The 8,281-nt window shown below is 45.8% G+C and overlaps 1 pseudogene; it reads right to left on the reverse strand.

Annotated features, from left to right (window-relative positions):
* Positions 1 to 2,030: 2,030 nt before the first annotated feature.
* Positions 2,031 to 3,206, reverse strand: LOC147748781 (uncharacterized; annotated as a pseudogene).
* Positions 3,207 to 8,281: the final 5,075 nt, after the last annotated feature.

The raw sequence follows: 8,281 nt of genomic DNA on the forward strand, positions 1-8,281 counted from the left end.
TAGTACATATTAGGAAAGATTCTTATGAAACCTACATTTTTCCTATCAGTGAAAGACTCAAACGTAGCCAAGGAATCAAATATAATTTTGATATTTCCTGATTCTCTACAGTTTATAAAATAAATAAACAACACCTAAAACATGCTTCTACCCCCTGTATATTTAGACCAAATATGACAAAATTAAAAAAGGAAGAAGAAACAATATTTTTGTGACATCCCTAAACAACAAAACTCAAGCAGAATAATGTTAGCCCAGTCTTTCTTACTGCTACCATACATAGCAAAGTTACATTGTATTGGCCCCTTCAGGAAGACATAAAAATGACTCTTTCACTCTCCTTTTCCTTTCTTTCAATGACATTTAGTTTGTGTTGGGCAGGCTTTTTTTCAGTGTTTATATGTTTACACTGCAGAGGGCTATTTCCCTGCCGGTGAGGTTTTATCAGATATTATAGGTTTAAACCTAAAACCAGACAGCCTACATATGAGTCTACACTCCATGCATACCTACGAGACACCAGACTTCATCGACTCTACACATGTGTGTGTCAGTTCAGCACACGCAATATCAACCTTGCTAAACACACCTGCAGCTAGGCTGCACAAATAAATTTACTATCACTCCCCTGTGAGCCACTAAAGAGCATAGAAGTGACATAGTCTCCAGCGGCATCTGCATGATAGATGGACACACTATACACCTGTGCACCAGCACCCCATTCTGCTCAACACATGTCGCAAATGACCAATCCACATACATCTCTACATCTCTATTCCAGCTTTCTGTGACCAGCTATAACATCATGCATAGCTGAAAAGGACAACATCATTGCTCAGGCTCAAATCACAACACACACAAGATACTTATGCCCAATTACATGAGGGGTCTGGGTCGATACATGAAGTCAAAGCTCACACAGACATAACACTTGATCAACATGATGTAGCCTGACCAAAGCAGGCAGCCACAACTCCCAATAGGTTGAGAAGCACTGGACTAGTCAGCCCACAGAAAGCTTCTCAAACAGGAACATCTGCAGGGACTAGAGTCTTTGTAGGAAAAGGGGGTTGAAGACAGAGATTCCTGCTCACCTCACACACACTATGTCACAGATGAACACACTGCCATGAGGGGATTTCCCTACAGTGGAAGTTCAGCTGTGGCAAGCTTGTTCTTGGCAGGGGTCTAGCATGTCATAAGGAGACTAAGACAAGGCTCCAACACTTACAAGTCACAGAATACTTTGTTTCCATCAGCCTGTGTACATGGGTGTGTCCAAAGTCATCTGCACGTAGTCAAACTCAATGTGTACCCAGTTGCACTGATAAGACGGATGACTTGTTGCACATCACAGCGCTATTCTGCATGGCCATCCTAGACGGTTTCCCTTTGGAAGACTTGTACAATGTCTACAAATGTCAGCACGACCTATGTGCAAAAGTGTAAGTCAAAGATGGTAGGTTGGTAAAAGCATGTCACCCTCATGGGTCATAATGGAGATTAAGACAACCTGCTAATGTAGACAATGATGACTCAGATACATTCCGTAATAGGACACATCTGCCATGGACCACATGCAGTCCATCACATCACTATATCATTGTATACCCACAACAAGATTTGCACATCAATGACAGTGGATTTATTAAAAATGTGTGGTCCACAGAAAGCAACTGTGCAAATAACAAAAGCTGCTTTATTCAGCATTTGTGAATACATAGAAAGAAAAAAAATACCAATAAGGCCAATGGCCAGTCAATTATTGAGAGTATTCCAGGGGGTTATGCCCATAAATCCTCCATTGCTTGCCTGCACTGCAACCACAAGGGGCATCTTCCCTTGCAGAGGCATCTTTGGGGGCATGCCAGGCACCGCAGGGACAGGACTAGGGGGGGGGGCTGGTTTGGGTTTTGGGAGGGATGGGTTCTTGTGTTGTGTGGGTCTCCAATGCAGTGGACGTTCCAGATTGAGGGGAGCACACTGCAGTGGACTGGTCAGATTGAGGGGGTGGGTGTTCCACTTCAGTGTCAGGAACAGACTGAAGGGGAAGTGCTTGTAGTAGGGGGGCCTGAGCATCTTGGGGTTGGTGTAACCGTGGGTGGCGAAGACTGGGATGGGGTATGAGATGTGATCTTTGGGAGGGCACCTGGGACTGGGAGGAAGTGGATTTTGTGGGGGAAGTGTGGGATGGTGGTGGGGTTTTGCACTTCTTTGATCTGGGGATGTACAGGTGTGGGGCTTTGTGTTCTTACTCTTAGGGAAGTGTGTGCATTCAGAAGTGGATCTCCTCTCTGTGCTGGGGGTTTCCTCTTCCCCTTGCTAGTGTGGTCTGACGGATCAGTGGGAAAGAGGCCAAGGTCACAGAGGAAGACCCGCTGGGCAGAGGGATTTGCAGGAGATTCAAGGGTAGGGGTTTTGGAGGGAGAGGTAGTTGAGGAATGCCGAATGGTTGTGGATGGGTGTGTGAGTTTTTTGGCCCGCTCCCCTCTGTGTGTGATGTCAGTCCCCTGAGCTTGTATGTTTCGACTTTGTTTTGGGTGGTTGTGTGCTGCTTGTGTCTGTTGGTGTGTGTGCATGTGCCTGTGTGAGTGTGCTTGGGTCAGGTAGGGTAGTGGGGACTGTGGATGGGTCAGAGGAAGGAGGGGTGAGGGAGTGCTACATGAGGGACACTGCTGCCGTCAGTGAGGAGGCCATGGCATGATTTGATCACTGTAGGGCAGACATGTCTGATGAGATGCCCTCCATGTATGACACCAATTGTGTCAAAAGACTGGTATATGCATGGATGGCACTCAGCCTGGATGTCTGCCCCACACAGATCTGTTTTAGCAAATCCATGGACTCCACATTCAGGGCAGCAGGGGGGCATATGCAGGGGGTGCAGTGCCTGGCCCAAAGGAGACATGCTCCCTAACACAGGTGGGTCCCTGGCCACTTGGAACGGGAGCAGCTGTGAGGGTGGAGATGGTGGTGGTGGGGATAGACTCTGATGTTGTGAGCTCTGATATGGGAACACCCACCACCACAAGGGAGTCATCACTGGAGCTTGATTGGTCCTCGGCAGATGTAGATATTTCTGACCTGCCCTCAGTGTAGCTCCCCTCACCCTTCGTGCTACTGGGTCCCTCCTCCTCCTCCACAGTAGACCCAGTCTGGCTAGCCGTTTCCCCTTGGTCTGTGTAACTGTCTCCTCCAGTAGCCATTGATGATGGTGTGAACAAGGATGAGAAAGAGATTCACATCAGTCATCTGCATAGACTTGACACATGAGTATTATCACAACACATCACAGAGCAGGCATATGCATCATTTTCACGGCAGGTTTTGAATCATTACACATATGGGAACATGGCACTTGTCAGTCTGCCAGACACATGTTGGCATGTGAGACATCGGTTATATGTATGTCAAATACCACAAAAACCATATCAACTACGACACTATTTGGCAGGTGGTCTGATCTGTAATGCTCCTGAGGGCCATGTGCCATTACATACCTGTCTCACCTCCTGCAAGGAAGTATGAACTGGCACAGCAAATGGAATGCAGACATTTGAAATTATAAATGTTAAACATACTTCCATCCCCAGTCACCATGAATGGTCACCTATGTCTTGAACATCAATGCTCTAATTGTCTGCATGCGTGGCAACTGCCAAGTACAAATACTGCATCCTTTCAAAGATTCATGTGGCACACTATGCCACTGGCTAGTCTGGCTGAACAGTCTGTATCGATTCTTGGTACTGGACTGGTACATCTCAAGTTTACAGTCAGCACTGTGTCATAATCCTGTATTTACTGCTGCAAGCCGCATCTTTATGCGTCAAGTATACATGTCCCCTACGTGCTAGACACAACTCTAACCTTTTGACAAGCTCACAATGTTTTACTGAGCCATCAAAGTATGTGAATTCAAATTTCTGTCTACATGAACATTTTACAGCACTCAAGAACAAAGTAATGCAGCATACACATAGGTGTTCAAGCCACCAGTATGCACAGTCAAGGGATAATATACACATGTCTTGTCTTGTGTACCTGAGCCAAATGCCCTACATTAGATGTATGTACATGTTTTCTATAATGACCACCTATGTATTTCAAACATTGGCATATGTACTCATTGTCACCAAGTCTGACCCATGGATTTTCACATTACAATGGTTAAAGTTGTGCCTGACACAACAAAATCTCATGTGTCAGTGTCTCGGATGGCCTGAGTTGGCATACCTGTCCTTGGTCCAAATGACACATGTGATTACACAGAGCACTATGTATGGGACAATATATTTTGACCACTTATCAATATGATTTGTCTGAGGCCTACACATTGGTCTCTCCTGCTGCATGGATGTATAGCATTGTTTTCCGCACACCTGTGTGCACCAATAGCACCATTTTGCACATATATGTATGTACCACACTGAGTAAGGTCATACATCAGTCAATGTGCTGACACATGTCAGACAATTACATCACTCATGATGGTCAACTCCATGCACATGTTGTATATAGTTCTGACCACATGAACATTGGAATGCAGCCAATACACAGGACCTAAGTGACACACATGTCACAGACGGAAAGGGACACACCTGGGCATCAGATGTTAATGGGCCATAGTTACATTTTGCCACAGATGTGCTGTCTTAGCAGACAGACGACCTGTGAGAAGGGTATCAGGCTGAGTGCAACATGCATGCTAAACATAGTTCAACAACATGGCACATACTCACCCTCTCCTTTTTTTAAAATAGTTTTATATAGTGCAAACTAGACCCTACTCACCCTCTCCTTTTTTTTTAGAGTTTTATATAGTGCAAACTAGACCCGAGACATCGGGTATCAGATCGCTTTACATAGCACCAGTTTCATTACAGAAGGACACATTCAGTTTTGTTAGGCACAGGGAGATTAAGTGATTTGGCCAGAATCACAGGACGTTTAGCATCGATGCCGAGACTCGAGCCCGGTTCCCCAGCTTCGAGGTCGACCGCTCTAGCTGTAAGGCTACATCCTCTCCTTCCTGCTGTCCGGCCTTCAGCTGCCCATCCAGGTCAGGGAAGACCACCGTCAGTATCTGGAGCATGTGGGGGGTCATGGTCCATCGTCCACCCCTTTTGCGAGGAGGTGACAGATTCAGCTGGACCCTTGCAATCCTCTGTTTCCAGCCATGGAGGTCCTGCTCCCTCTTATGGCAGTGGTGGACGCGGCGTCTGAATACCACCACGGATCTTACTGCCCGGATGATGTTCTGTCATATTTCAGCCTTATGATGGGCATCGACCTGTAAGGATGACATGGTGACACACCATTACTCCATATGCTACATGTTTATGCATCACACACTTGTACATATAGGTCATGGTCAGAATGGCAGATGTCTAAGGGGTAGGCAAGTGTCATCATGGGCAGTTGTCCTGTGTGCAATTCTCCCTCAAAAACATGAGAACAGTGCAGAAAAGGCATACCCAGTACACACACTTCTACATCACTGTACCCGCCCAGAACACAAATCTAAACACTGTAAGACTCACATTAACTATGTTTGCATGCTTGCCTTTTGGTATCCCAATGCTAGTAGTGCCAGTTTTTACTCATGGCCTATAAAAAGGCAGTGTAATCACCACTCACCTGCTCCCCTGGTTTGCCATACAGATTCCTGTACTGTGGAAGGAGGCTGTCCAACAGGGCCTGGTTCTCCTCTTCTGTGAAAGCAGGTGCCCTCTCCACAGTATGTTCCATGGTAGCTCCCAGAGGATGCAGAGACAGCAGCAGAGAGATGTTGAAGAGCAGTAAAGTTGCATGTAGTGCAGACTAAGCATGGGCGAATTTTGCGAATTCGCGAATTTGCGGATTTTTTTTTTGTGTTCGCGCGGGTTTCTGCCAGTTCGGGAGGGTTTTGTACAATTTCGCAAACGCGAACTTACCTGTCGGCTCACAAGTTTTGCGAACTTGTTGTTTCTACGTGTCCAGCCTGTTTGGGACACTCTTCTTCATCACTGCCACTCTCTGTCACCACTGCCACTCTCTGACTACTCAAGCCACCCTCTGGCCCACCCATGCCACCCTCTGTTTCATCACAGCACCCTCTGGTTGTCCAGTCAGTGTACATTATTGTGGCAAAGCAAAGCACACCTTCCCTGCCTCAAGTGACCTGAATTAATTTGGGGCTGATTAATGTGTCACAGAATATTTTTTTAGCTGGCACCTGCTTCCTTAGTGCTTCCTGATTAGTGATCTTTTGCACTTGCTAAGTGCTTTCATTGTTGCAAAATTAGTTACAACACCTGCCCTGCCACAAATGACAATAATGAATTAGGGGCTGATTAATGGATTTGAACTTCCAGCCTGGCTCCTGCTTGTCTCCCTTAGCTGTAATTCAGGACCTTTGTGGCATATGTGTAACTATTCTGAGGTTCAGAGCAGGGTCACATAATAGTTGCAAGTAGGCAACTGAACTCTGGAGGGGCCCCTCAGGAAGCACTACAGGAAATGGCTACTAATGATGAGCCTGAACTTTTGAACCTGGTAAGTAGTTTCAGTTTTGCTAAGATCGTATTTCTGCAATTTAGCGCTTATTCGTGGGGCGCGAAGTTGTACTGGGAAGCCGCGAACTCATGCGAACAGTGCGAGCAAAATCCGCTGCTCGCGGATTTGCGGATTTTGCGGGAGATTCGCGAATCTCGCGGATTGCGAATTTACCGAAAATCCGCAAAATCCGCGAGCGAAACGGATTTTCCACCCATGCTTAGTGCAGACAAGTGAAGTCTCTTGGGAACAGACAGACTTTTATCTGTGCAGCAGAGGTGTTTCTGTTCCATGCGTCCAAAGCGATAGGTCCGAGTTGTTCACATTAACCGACTTTGTCCAATCCATAACATTCCACGCATTGGACACGCCTACCGTGATTTTCAAAATGTACGCATTCGAACACTATTGAGTTTGATACATTGGTGTTGTAAGTTAACCAATTCAGATTGCACGTGATTCGTAGACGAAGCAAAACGCGCGTCTGTCACCATGACGACCAACAGCCAGTGTGTGCATCCGCCTCTGTTTTGATGCGGCTAACGCATCCTTTGAATACTCACCTGCGACGTTCACCATGATGACTAACTGCCAATGTGTGCGTCCGACTCGGATGCGGCTCACGCGTCCATTCAATACTCACCCACGTCGTTCAGCATTACAAAAAGCAGCCAAGGATGCAAACTACATGTTTCAGGTGAGGCTCACATGCCCTTCACTAATTGGTCAGCAGGGCAGACAGTATGGCAAATATTGATGTTCTGCTGCATTACATGTGTGGGTACAGTGATTAACATGTTATATTGGACATAGTAGTTGATAGCTCACACTCCCATGATGAGCCAAGCTTGATGGGCACACAAAACATTGTTTGTGAGGCACATCACAACAGTGAGTGACCACTTCACAGATCACCATCCTAGGCTTAGACACAGTCCCAGGGGATCATTGTGTTAACACAGGTTATGTCCACACATAATCACTGCTTTGTTGGACTATGTGTTAAAAGTGCATTGTGGTAAGTTATTGTTAGTAAATCAACAGTGTCTGAGTCTTGTACAACGCAGATACTTCATTGTTAATTTTTTTAATGATATTTTTCTGACACGTTAGCTTGTATTTGCCATGTGAGTTGCTGTTGTGTCTTTGGGTCACAGGCATACATGGATGCCACACATTCTAAAAGTTCGGTGTATGTGATAGTACATGTTGGTCAGACCTGACATCATGACAGTGTCCACACTGTGACAGTTGTGTGCATGGTTACACACTCTCTGTACCTAGTGTCCCACATAGCTCGCATTACATGATCAAGGTCTGTGTACCTTTCAACCATGTGATTGTTGTGACAAACCTATATCTAAGATACTTTGGTGTTTGTTGAGTATGTGATGTTTGATCACATGGACAGTGACAGAGAACCAGTGAGTAGTCACAGTACAGCACTGTAATTGGTGCCAAACCATATTAATATGACATATCTTGTAAGGGTCACATAGCTGTGCTCTGTGTCTAGGCTCAACCTTACACATCTGACCTTGTTGTGTCTTGATTTAATGTTTAATGTTTGTAATTGCATGTTCCTTACTACATTCCAAAGTGTCCTCAAATATGTTTTCACTTGTAACATAGGTACTGCAGGACACCAACTGTCCACAGACCCTTCCCGGACCTACAGACCATGGAAGAATGGGATAGCATCAGACGATACCACTTCACCAGCCCACTCATTGTGGAGTTGGCA

The sequence above is a fragment of the Lissotriton vulgaris genome, chromosome 1_1 (genome assembly GCF_964263255.1).
Source record: "Lissotriton vulgaris chromosome 1_1, aLisVul1.2, whole genome shotgun sequence".
Lineage (NCBI taxonomy): Eukaryota > Metazoa > Chordata > Amphibia > Caudata > Salamandridae > Lissotriton > Lissotriton vulgaris.